This window comes from Corapipo altera, unplaced genomic scaffold, assembly GCF_003945725.1.
Source record: "Corapipo altera isolate COAL_440 unplaced genomic scaffold, ASM394572v1 190, whole genome shotgun sequence".
Classification (NCBI taxonomy): Eukaryota; Metazoa; Chordata; class Aves; order Passeriformes; family Pipridae; genus Corapipo; species Corapipo altera.
Window position 1 is genome coordinate 441,166 of NW_020885006.1, and position 12,557 is coordinate 453,722.

Here is a 12,557-nt window from a genome sequence, read left to right on the forward strand (position 1 = left end):
CTGCAGCACACAACCCCAAAGCAGGATCCTGCTCCCAAACAAGCTGCAATCACCCCAGGTGGGGTGAATTCCATCCCTGGTGGTGCTGCTGAGACACTGGAATGCCACTCTGGGATGTGACTTTGTGCTTCCCAAAGTGGTGTTGGGGCTGGGGCAGAGCCTCGCTGGGAGGCAGCTCTGGGGTGAGGCCCTCAGACACAAATTCCTGCTCCTCCAGCTATCCTTTGCCACAGTAAACATCCCAATCCATGGCAGCTGTGTGCTGGATCCAGGTTATGATGTGTAGCAGAGCCCAGAGCTGCTCCCAGCTGAGCCCTGAGGGGGCTGTGACATCTCACACCTTGTGAGGACATAAAGGATTTATTTCCATCTCAGTGCACTCTTAATCCATGTGCACAGAGAGGAATTGTTTCCTTTTTATCTGTTTATAATCCATTCTTTTTTCCATTTATAACTCCATTATAATCTTTTTTTAATTTATTTTTCTAATCCATTGCTCTCTCCAGCTCCCTGACAGGAGGTTGGAGCTGTGGGGGTGGGGGGTGTCTCCTCCCAGGTGACAAGGCACAGGATGAGAACCATCAAGTTGTACCAGAAGGGGTTTAGATTGCAGATGAGGGGAAATTTCTAGGACAGGATGTGTCTGGAGAGCTGGTCCTGCCTCGGGTTGTCCATGTGCAGAGAACTGGGCATTGTCTCAGTTGTGCCAAAGAACTTGAGGGAATAAATAGGGAATATTTTGCCTGGAAAGCAGAGTGTTTTCATTGTCAGCTGAGAGGGCTCTGTCCATTCCACACCACGAGTGACCCAGGGAACCAAACCCTCCTGTCCAGCACCAGCAGCTCCTGAGGAGCCAGAGGTTTGCTCTGATGGCAAAGGTGAGTGTGCAGGAAGGTAAAGCTACTCAGCTTTAGCACATTCATCCATGAACACTGAGTAATATGGGGATGGGTGTTTTGTAATGAAGAGCTGATGACTTCACTGTTTGAATAACTCCTGGAACAGTTGCCTGGAGGGTTATGGGAAGGAGTTTGCCTGGTTGGATGACAACCAGGCTGAGGCTGGAGAAGGGTTATTGCTCCCCTGGATCACAAAATGCAGGGGATGTGACCAGACTGGGCACACCTCCTGTTTCATTCACTCCATCACGGGGTAACTGAGGAGACTCCAGCCACCCTGAGCCACAACTTTATCTTTCATGGGGCTGGGAGGTTCTTTTCTTAATGCAAAACCAGGATTGACTTGAAGACAACATCTTTAGGTCATGGACTGTGGCTTGTGATGCATATTCTGGGGGTTTGATTTATGCTGATGCCTTTGGCTGTTGCCACTCCCAGAGCTGGCTGGGGGAGGAAGGGGGTGGGGAAATGGGCTGTGGTGCATCAGGCACAGCAGGGAGGAAAGGGCTTTGGGGTGGCTGGAACTTAAAGTTTAAGTGTATTTTCCTCTATTAAAAACAAATAAACAAAGCCATGCCCAAATCATCCTCTGCTGGCAAATTTGAAAATGCAGCTGATGGAAGCAAATTGAAATTGAGGCAGATGGGACAAGGTGGACAGGTTTGAGCTGAAGGAGGGTGGATTTAGATGAGATATTGGGAAGAACTGCTGGCTGGGAGGGTGAGGAGGCCCTGGCACAGGTTGCCCAGAGAAGCTGTGGCTGCCCCTGGATCCCTGGGAGTGTCCAAGGCCAGGTTGGAGCAACCTGGGCTGGTGGAAGGTGTCCCTGCCCATGGCAGGGGGTGGCACTGGATGGTTTTTAGGATTCCAACCCAAAGGATTCCATGATTCCATGATGGAGCAATGCACACTCAATCACTGCAGGCTGGCACTGCCTGTGGGACTGCACCAGGGAAGTTTGAGTGTGTTGGTACCTGGTGGTTGTGGCCTCAGGGTCTTGCTCAGATCTGTCCAGGCAGGAAGGTGGGGAAGGAGTGCCAGGGTGGCTGGGATGGTTTCTGGGGGCACCCACAAGCACTCCCAGCTCGGGGGAGCAGCCCCTCATTGGAGCCCAGGGCTCCATCCATGCTCAGCTGCTCCCCTGGGCCTCCCTCCTGGGCAGGGGTGTTCCTTCCACACCATCAGTTCACACCAGGGCAGAGGCTTTACCTCTGCAACATTACTAATTTATAAAATTATTTATAAGATTATTAAAAATACAGCTTTCCCATCTTGTTTCTAGCTCTTTCTGAGGCTTGGTTAATTTTTAAGTGACAGGGTCAGGTAGTTCCAGTGCACTTCTGGGCAGCTTTTGCCTGAGAATACAGGAAAAAAAGAACACGGGAAATACTTTTGTAGTTTATTTCAGCTTTTCTCAGGAATTATCAGACAAGTTAAGAACTTCAAGGGAACACTTTATTGCGAAAAGCTGAAATTCAGCTCCACAAAACTAAAGTTTAACAGGCTTTAGGCCAGGCTTTTGACATTTCCTGCCTAATTCCCAGCTCTGTGCCACGGCCTTTAGTGGAGTCCCTCGACAAAAGCGTTCTAAATAACTGCAGGATGACTGCCAATAGCTGTTATTTTATCAATTGGGTCTGAGGTGTTACTTAACACAGAAAGAAAAATGAAAACCAGGATTTTTTTATCTTTTGGGCAAGAAGGTCACGTGTTGAAAAAGTTTAATTTGTGCCTGCTACGGAGCATTTTCACTCAAAAGCCAACGTTGCTGGATCCTTGTGGGGTCTGAAGAGCAGCTCCTCCTGCTCCTCCTGCAGAGCATCAAGAAGAGGATGGTTTGGATGTGGATAATTCCTCTGCAGCCCTGATAAACTGCACCATTGTGGATGATCCTGCCTGCTGGGTGCCAGTGGAATTCCGAGCAGCCGTGGCATTCTGTGCTCCCCTTGGATTTGTACCATTTCCTGGCCCACCCTGGCTCTGCAGCTCCACATGTTCAGCAGGTTTATCTTCACAAACCTCAGTGTCCATGTGCTGAGGAGTTGGATTCCCAAGGGGAATCCTCTCCCGCTGTCCTGGGCTGTTCCCTGAACGCTCTCCTGCATCCCACATTCCCTGTCTGTCTGAGCTGATGTGCTACAGCTGCGTTTGCCCAGTGCCTGGTGGGTATAAAATCCCAGATTTCCAAACTGGTTTGGGTTGGGAGGGACCTCAGAGCTCCCCTTGCTCCCCCCCTGCCATGGGCAGGGACACCTTCCCCTATCCCAGCCCCATCCAGCCTGCCCTTTCTGGAGTACCTTGACTGGGAAAATGCACAGGTTGGGTTTACTGAGAGCTAAGACTTAACCTTTTTTGGAGGGGGAAAAAAAAAGCTTTTTCTTCTCTTTTTATGTCCTAGATCAAAGCTCACTCATTTAACTACTCCCTTGATATTGCATTTTGTCCTTTGGCTTCAGAAGCACATTACAGAGGCACAGCTCCTGCTCTGGCTTTGAACTTCACCCCCTGAGTGCTGTGATCCCAGGTTGGGCTCAGCCTGCAGTGAGGGTGCCCACGCTGTTCTCCAGGACAACACCCTGGTGCCCCCAGTGAGCTGTACCAGGAGCCCCTCAGAGCTCCTGCTGCTGGTCAGCACGGGAGGGAGACAGCAAAGGCAGGGGAAATAGCCCCTCTTGTGTCTGCTTGTGTCTGTGCAGAAGTTTGGATGGTCTGGGTTGTTTGGTCCTGCTGGGCTGGGCCAGGCACTGCCCTCGGGTGAGCATTGGGTGCTGATGGCACAGCATCACCAGCTCAGCAAGGACTGGGATGCTGGAGAGGGGACACTGTCAGGGAAAACACATTGCCCTGCTGGTGCTGGTGCCCAGGGCAGGCTCCTGGTGCCCAGGGCAGGGTCCTGGTTGGGAGCTCACTGGAGGCTGTGCTCAGGAATTGCCTCTCAGCACCCACAGAAGCAGCAGCGCCCAGTTACTGTTGCATTAACAACATCAACCTGGAATGGATTGGGTGGAAGGGACCTCAAAGCCCTTCCAGACCCACCCCCTGCCACGGGCAGGGACACCTTCCACCAGCCCAGGTTGCTCCAACCTGGCCTTGGACACTTCCAGGGATCCAGGGGCAGCCACAGCTTCTCTGGGCAACCTGGGCCAGGGCCTCCCCACCCTCCCAGGGAAGAATTTCTTCCCAATATCCAATCTAAATCTACCCTCTTGCAGCTTAAACCCATTGTCCAAAGTTCCTCTCCAGCTCTCTTGGACCCCCCATAAACTCCCCCTTTGGCTGCTCCCTTGCTGGTCCCTCGAGCTCCCTCCCAGCACGGAGGCACCACCAGCCCCACCACAAGGATGCCACGGGTTGGAAGCTGCACAAGGCACCCCCAGGGCTGAAAACCAAAGCATTATTGTCCTTTCTTTCCCAAAGATCCCTGTGTCAGTAGGGCTGAAAACCAAAGCATTACTGTCCTTTCTTTCCCAGAGATCCCTGTGTCAGTGGGAAGACCTTGGGCTGCAGGAAGACAAAAATTCACGAGCGAGAGAACCAAGAGCTGCCCGGGCTGAGGGGTCGGTGCTGGGGGGATCAAATGTTCCATCAGACAGTCAGAGCTGTGTTAGGGGAGAACTGCTGTCAGCTCATGGCTTGTTTGCTGCTCCAGGGAGGATAAACCTGAGTGACAGGACCACTGTCCCTGTCCCTGCCCGGCAGCCGGAGCGCCCACGCCCTGCCAGCCTTACCCAGGATCATGGAATCTGCAGAGCTGGAAGGGACCCACAGGGATCATCGAGCCCAACCGCAGGCCCTGCCCCAGAGGATCACCCAAACCCTCCTGGAGCTCTGGCAGCCTTGGGGCTGTGCCCACTGTCCTGGGGAGCCTGGGCAGTGCCAACCACCCTCTGGGGCAAGCTTGAGCTGAGACATTTCTCCATGTCCTCTGAGCCTGGATCCATCTGTTTCCTCAAAGATGGGAGTTAAAAGGCAAACCCTCACCCCAGGTCTGTGCCCTGCTGTGGGAGGGGCTGCTGCCCCCGTGCCCCCTGCCCAGACAGCTCCTCTGTGCCCTGTGGAATAACAACCCAGGGATAAATATCCCTTCCCTCTCCTGCTGCCTGAGTGGGTGCAGATCCCCTCCCTGGCAGCAGATCTCTTATTTAACCATGCAGTAGATTTGCCAGCGCATCATTAGGCGCAGATTTGTATACCTTAAATTAAATTTATCTACGAGGGCCTGAGTTATTTGCCTCCTGATTACCCATTTGTAAGGAACAACAGCCATTAATCTGCCTCCCGTTTGCCGAGTTTACCACGGAGGGCTCGGGAGAACAGAGCAGACGCTGCCGTTCCTTTGTAGGAGGATTCCAGCGCGTCCTTCCCCTGCTTTGTGCTCAGCCCCTGCACATCAAACCCCCTCACCCCACAGTTCATTTCCCCTCCGCTCCCGGCTGCGTCTCGACTTTCCCGTGAGCTGACTGAGAGCACGGGGCTAAGGCAGCTCCTTCATCCCAGCGATGCCAATGCTGCCCAGTGGCAGGGTGTGAGTGCAAACTGGTGCTCACTGGAGGGGGCAGGGCTGGAGGGATGATGGGGGATGAACGGGGCAGAGGAAACAGGGAAAGCTGTTATCCAAAAGGAGCTTGGAAGCAGGTTTGCTTTTCCCAGCCCTGCTCAGCGTTCGTGGGGAAAAAGAACTCTGCAAATTAAGGGAACGTGGAGTGGGGAAGCCTCGTCTTCCTGCAGCCTGAGGGAGGGGAAGCTGGGAGAGGGGGAATTCGGGATGCTGGGCACTGTGTTCCTCTGAGGTACCTGGATGAAGGTCCCAGGAGTCCTGTTGGACCCCCTGAGCTCAGGAGCAGCCCTGGGCATCTGTCCCTGGGTGTGTGGCTGCTGAGAGGAGCAGCTTTCCAGCGCCTAAAGGGGCTCCAGGAGAGCTGGAGAGGGACTGGAGACAAGGGATGGAGGGACAGGACACAGGGAATGGCTTCCCACTGCCAGAGGGCAGGGAGAGATGGGATATTGGGAAGGAATTGCTGGCTGGGAGGGTGGGGAGGCCCTGGCCCAGGTTGCCCAGAGAAGCTGTGGCTGCCCCTGGATCCCTGGAAGTGTCCAAGGCCAGGTTGGATGGGACTTGGAGCAACCTGGGCTGGTGGAAGGTGTCCCTGCCCATGGCAGGGGATGGCACTGGATGGGCTTTGAGGTCCTTTCCTGCCCAAACCATTCCAGGATTCTTGTGATTTCTATTTCCACACCATCACTTTTCGAGCATTAATTTCCAATTCCTTCCCAGGTGCTGGGGATGATCCTCACTGATGACAGTGCTCCTGTTTCCCAGGAAAACATTCCCATTCCACTCCCGCTGATGGCACAAGGAGCCCTGTGCCAGCAGCTGCCCCGGATTTTGGCAGTGTGGGCACTGCTGTGACACCCTCTGTGCTGCCACCACTCCCCACAGATCTGACCTTCCCAGGGAACTCTTCCTTGAACGTGGCAAAAATCCCATTTTCTTGTGCTTTACCCTCTGGGGTTGGGATGCAAGTGAATTCCAAGGAGGATTCCCTGCTGACAGATGCCCTGTGTTCCCATGGCTGCTGTGTCTCAGTGGGATGGCCCCAAAATTGCACTGGAAGGGAAGGAGACATCTGGAGAGGGCAGGGTTTGGAAGGGCTGGGCACGGAGAGCCAGGCTGGGCTCTCACACCTGCACCACAAGTAGGTCACTGTGGCTCTGCCCTCACACTTGCCTTCCAAAAGAATGAAAATGAAGTGTGGGAGGGTTATGGGGTCAAAATGGTAATTTCAAACTTCAGAGCATCTTTTTCTATTAAAAACCCAACTTTTCTGAAATAATTTATACTCTCTGATACTTTTGATGCAATGAATTCTCATTTTTCAAATGAAAAAAGGTGTTTTTTTTAAAAGGTCCTGACCTCCTCTCTCAGGTCCAGCCGGTGAGTGACAGTGAGCCTGGGGATCAGCTTCCTCCCAGACACCAAACTCCTCAGAAGCCATCAGGTGAAAAAATTAAACAGAAATTTTTCAGGGCTTGTGACAAGCTTGACAGGAATCTCTGACCTCTGCCATGCTGAAACTGTCCCTGCCCATGGCAGGGGGCTGGGACCAGGTGACCTTTGAAGGTCCCTTCCAACCCAAACTATTCCATCACTCTCTGCACAGAGAAAGAATAAAGGAAAACTAAATTGCAAGAAGGAAGAAGTGAGGAGGAGAGAGGGAAAACCTCTTTAGAAGGGGAGATTTATGGTTTTTAAACTGCACTCACCTGTATCAGCAGCTCTGTAATAATTCCATAATGTCATACAGGATGAGGGAAGCTGAAGGTGGGAAGAGAATAGAACAGAATGTTCAGTTGGGAATGACCCAACTAAAGGGCAGCCTTGGCTCTACCACAGAGCACTGGGAGCACTGGGAGCACTGGGAGTACTGGCAGAGGCTGCCCAGGGAGGTTTGGAGTGCCCAGCCCTGGAGGTGTCCCAGGAAGGCCTGGCCGTGGCACTCAGTGCTCTGGGCTGGGGGACAAGGTGGGCATCGGGCACAGGGGGGATCCATGGGCTGGGAGGGCTTTTCCAGCCTCAGGGATCCCCCTGGGCAGGGTAGAAAGGCCACCTGTCCCACAGCTCTGCCCTCACGTCCTCTCACACCATAATTGAAGTCCCCTAAAACCATTAAGCAGGTATTCACAGGTTGTAAAGCAGACAGAAATAATGAAATGTATTTTGGAGAGGGCCATCACTCATCCCATTTATTAGGTTACAAGGTTCCTCTGTTTGAATTATGGCTGTGAAATGACTCTCTGTCCATATATTATCTTATGTTTAATGTATAGTTCCATCTGTTCCGGGTGGGATGGGCGGCTGGGCAGGGTTTATTCTGCAGCCCTGGGGTTGGCTGGGCAGGGTTTATTCTGCAGCCCTGGGCCCTGTAACTGTCATCTTTTTATCACCTGTGCAGTACCAAGGGCCACAGGCTGGGGAAGGAGCTCAGCAGTTTAATGACTGAGCTCTGTAGCCCTGGTTCCCTGAAAGGAAAAATCAGTGCTTGGAAAAGGTGGGGAGGTTGGAGTCGCTGCCAGATCCCCTGCAAAGAGTTGTTGGAGGAACTCAGGCTTGGCCTGAGTGTCACCTCACCCCCTGTGCTGGCATCATCCAGCGTGGGCTGTGCTGGGGACTGCTCTGAGGGCACCCTGGTTCCCAAACGTCCTCCTGGGCACTCAGTGCCACTGGAGCAGACAGACAGACAGACACCCTCATGGCAAAGGGCCCCCAATGGATGGCAGCCCCCAGCCCAAGGTGGGTGGGAGGGAGCTGGGCACTGAGGGGCCTCCCCCAGAGCTCCTGAGAGAGGGGTGGGGGTCAGTCTGCAGTGCTGGCCCCTGAGGGACAGGGATGGGGTCACACCTGCCCAAACAGCACACTGTGGGGCCAGGGGTGTGGAGAAGAGACTCCCCAGTTAGTTCAGCTTCACTGCTGGCCCTGCTCCATCCCCAGGGCTCTGCTGCAGCCCCCATGTCCTGCTCCTCCTGCAGCCTTGGCCCCTCTCAGGGGGGTGTGGGATGCTCTGGGTGTTGTCTCTATGTAATTGTCTGTGTTTATGCTGCAGCTCCTCACGAGGGGCAGCACAGGGGCAGCTCTGATCTCTGCTCCCTGTGACAGGGACAGGGAATGGCTGGAGCTGTGCCAGGGCAGGGTCAGGTTGGATCTCAGGACAAGGTTCTTCCCCCAGAGGGTGGTTGGCACTGCCCAGGCTCCCCAGGGCAGTGGGCACAGCCCCAAGGCTGCCAGAGCTCCAGGAGGGTTTGGATGATCCTCTGGGGCACAGGGGGGGATTGTTGAGGTGTCCTGGGCAGGGCCAGGGGTTGGACTGGATGGTCCTTGGGGGTCCCTTCCAGCTCAGGATGTTCTGTGACTGATGGGCTGCCGGCTCACCAGGTGTGGGAATGGGAAACCAGAAAAGCAGCCCAGAGCAGCCTTAGGGGTGGTGGCAGCTCCAGTGTCCTGTGATCCCAGAGCCAGGCACAGGGACTGTGCTTTGTCCCATTTCTGGGCTCAGACTGGGGGAGAAATTAATGAACTCCAAGCCTTTGTGACAGCCAGGGGCAGGTGAGAAGGATTTAATGGTCCTGTCTGGGCTTAAACTCTGTAAATCTGAGCACGGTGGTGAGCAGCTGCCCCGGGTAGGAGCTGGTAATTTAAAGCTCAGTTCTGTCTTGTCAGCTCTAATTCCCAGGGGAGAAGCTGAATTGCTGCTTGCCCTTGCTGTGCATGAGCAGATAACAGAGGTTTCAGCTCAAGCCCATCCAATCCAGCCATGTCTGTGCCTCAGGAAATTGAGGCTGGGAGAGAAAACCCCGGCTCGGACCAAGCCCAGCACATCAAAACGAGGGAAACTTGGAATGGGCTGCAAAGTTCTGGTAGAGATCCCAAACATCCAAGTGTTTGGGGTTAGTCCCTGGGCTGCCCTGCTGGGGTCACCCCCAGGCAGTGCCTTGGGGATGTTCTCCATCACTGCAGGCTTCCTGCAGTCCTAACACACCAGGCAGGGCTCTGCTTCCCATCCCATCCATCCTATTCTATCCCATCCCATCCATTTAACGGCATCATAATCACAGAATCCCAGGATGGTTTGGGTGGGAAGGGACCTCAAAGCCCATCCAATGCCACCCCCTGCCATGGGCAGGGACACCTTCCACTAGCTCGTGTTGCTCCAGCAACACTTGGGACACTTCCAGGGATCCAGGGGCAGCCACAGCTTCTCTGGGCAACCTGGGCCAGGGCCTCCCCACTCTCCCAGCCAGGAATTCCTTCCCAATATCCCACCTAACCCTGCCCTCTGGCACTGGGAAGCTATTCCCTGTGTCCCTCCATCCCTTGTCCCTCCATCCCTTGTCCACAGTCTCTCTCCATGTTTCCTGCAGCCCCTTCAGGTCCTGCAAGGCCACAATCAGGTGACCCCAAACTTCCCTTCTCCAGCTGAACAATCCCAGCTCTCCCAACCTTTCCTCCCAGCAGAGCTGCTCCATCCCTCTGATCATCCTGGAGCCTCCCTGGACTGGCTCCACCAGGCTGATGGTGGAGACAAGCAAAGCTGTTCTATAAATAACTGTGGAAATGGAGAAACTTCCCGTGACAAAAAAGAAAAGGGAAAACAGAACCAGGATCGGATTTAATCGCTTCTTGAGATCCAGCCTTTGGAATAACTTCCATTGCCACATAGAAGAGGTTGTCCCACATCCCTGGTTTCTATTGAAGGCTGCAAGTTGAGTGGGATTGTGCACAAAAGGCAAATAGACCCGAGTGTGAAAACAGTCGCGCTGCAGGAACAGCTGCCAGTGAGGGTCTCTCCCTCCCCTCAGCAGGCAGTGTTACCACCTGCACTGATTTAATTGCCAAGGTGTTAATTGTCTGTGGGAGGGGTGGGACTGAGCATCACCCATATTTGGAACCCCAGCAGCCCCCCCAGCCCCAGAGCCGAGCCCGGAGCCAGAGTAAGTGGGAAGTACAAGAGCTCTGCAGCTGCACCGCAGCGGGAGAGCCCTGCAGGGGGGCTTTGATGGCACAGGTATTCCTGCCTGCAGAGGATTGCTGTGTTTTGCTATTGAACTAATTGCTGTAAATGTAAAGGACGTGCCTCTGCCAAATCAGGGTTCTCCGGAAAATCTCCTTTGGAGTGTTTTTCCACACGTGCTGTTTCATTGCTAACTGGTTTTGGAGAGTAGTTATGGAACATATGTGCCTTCCAGTTCCTCTGCCCTGCCAGGGATTTCATTTTCAGGCTGTAAATGTGTTTTTTCCTTCTTCTCCTGGTATATTACAGTACTTCTCTCTGCTGAGGAGAATGGCCAGGAAAACAATGTTAAGTGGCAGGAGATTTCAGATGAGTTATTTGTTCACTTATTTTTGTGCCATCTTCCCTCCCTTCTTCCCACCCTTTGCTTCCTGGAGTTGTGTTATGAGCCCTTGAACCCAGGGAGCTCTCAACTGTAAGGAAATGAACAGGTTGAGGAAGCTGGGGTTCCTCAGCCTGGAGAGGAAAAGGTTGTGTGGGGACCTCAGAGCACCTTCCAGGATATGGAAGGGCCTCCCAGGAATCATGGAATGGGTTGGGTTGGAAGGGACCTTAAACCTCATCCAGTGCCACCCCACTATCCAAGGTTGCTCTAAGCCCCATCCAACCTGGCCTTGGACACTCCCAGGGATGGAGCAGCTGTGCCAGGGCCTCCCCACCACTACAGCAGCACAGTTCCTGCTTCCAAAGCACAGTTGGGAAGCCAAAACTTGTGGCTTCCCTTGGAAATGTGCTCCACCAGGAAAATTTGCCTTGGTTAGGAGTTGATTGCCCCCTATAATTAACAAAGCAGCTGACAAGACCCAGGGTTTGTTCCTCCCATCCATTCCAGGCTGGCCCTTGCTTTTTCCAGCTCCAGGGTACAGTGCAACCCCTCCTGGAAGCCCCAGGGATAAACCCAGGGCCAGCATCAGAAGTCACTGCCTTTGCCTCTCCATTTAGTGCCTGTCCACATTTCAAGCCTGGAGCAGCCCAGTGTGACTCAGCTCAGTGGGATTTGGAAGGATGAGGGTGCTGCTGCCCCAAAGTGATTCAAATCCCTTGTTGATGACCCCAGCACCCCGAGCTCGGAGCTCCCTAGACCTGCACACGTTCATTAACAATCCAGGCACCTGAATCCAGGGCGTTAGGAGGTGTAGTTTAATTATTCCTGCCTGAAATCTGATCTGGATTCGGAAAGAAACCTTAATTACTTGGCTAATAGCTTCTCCTTTCCACGGGGTTCCTGTTCCCTGAACGGCTCCGGAGCGTCGCTGTGGGGATGGACAGTGAGCAGCCTGGGTGCCAGGGGGTTTGTTACAGCCACAAAACCAGCCACCAGAAAAGGTTTAAAATACCATTTACCGTGGCAGGTTTCAGAAAACAGTCATCAGGAAAAATATGTTTGCAAATGTCAGTGTTTTGAAACAGCCCGTGTTGGGCCCTCCTTGGGTTGGTGCATTTGCTGAGCTGGAAAACAAACAGTGGCTCCTCTCCGGGCTCCAGCACTGTCTGCTGAGGGGAGAAGTGTTAACATTTATTACTTGATGGTAAACATCATTAGTGTGACCTTTTTGAGACATTTTAAAGGGAAAATTAGATAATGCAGGATGTACAGGTCCTTTCTCTCGGAAATATCTGGGTTTGCAGCTTCTCTTTGTGCCTCACAGGCAATCACAGGGCTGCCTTCAGCTGGCAAAGGCTGAGGGAGTGACCTGCCAGGATCAATCTGGATTTCAGGGTGTTGTCAGTGCTCCAGAGAATGCAATAGTTTGGGAAGGGGGACCTGAAAAACACTCATGAGTTTTTGTAGGTTTTTTTTTTGTCTTCCTCATGTCCTATAAATATTATCATGGAAACCCAGAATGGTTTGGGTGGGAGGGACCTTAAAAACCATCTCATTCCACCCCTGCCATGGGCAGGGACACCTTCCACTAGCCCAGGTTGCTGCAGAAGAGAAGGAAAACCTTCAGAGCACCTTTAGAGGTCCTGGAAACCCTGAGTTCCTTCCTGTAGCCTGTGAGCCCTCAGGGGGGACTTATTCTCTCTGAAAGCACCTTTCTTAGAGTGACCTATTTTTATGTGTTCAGACCTTTGACTTCCCATTTCCATT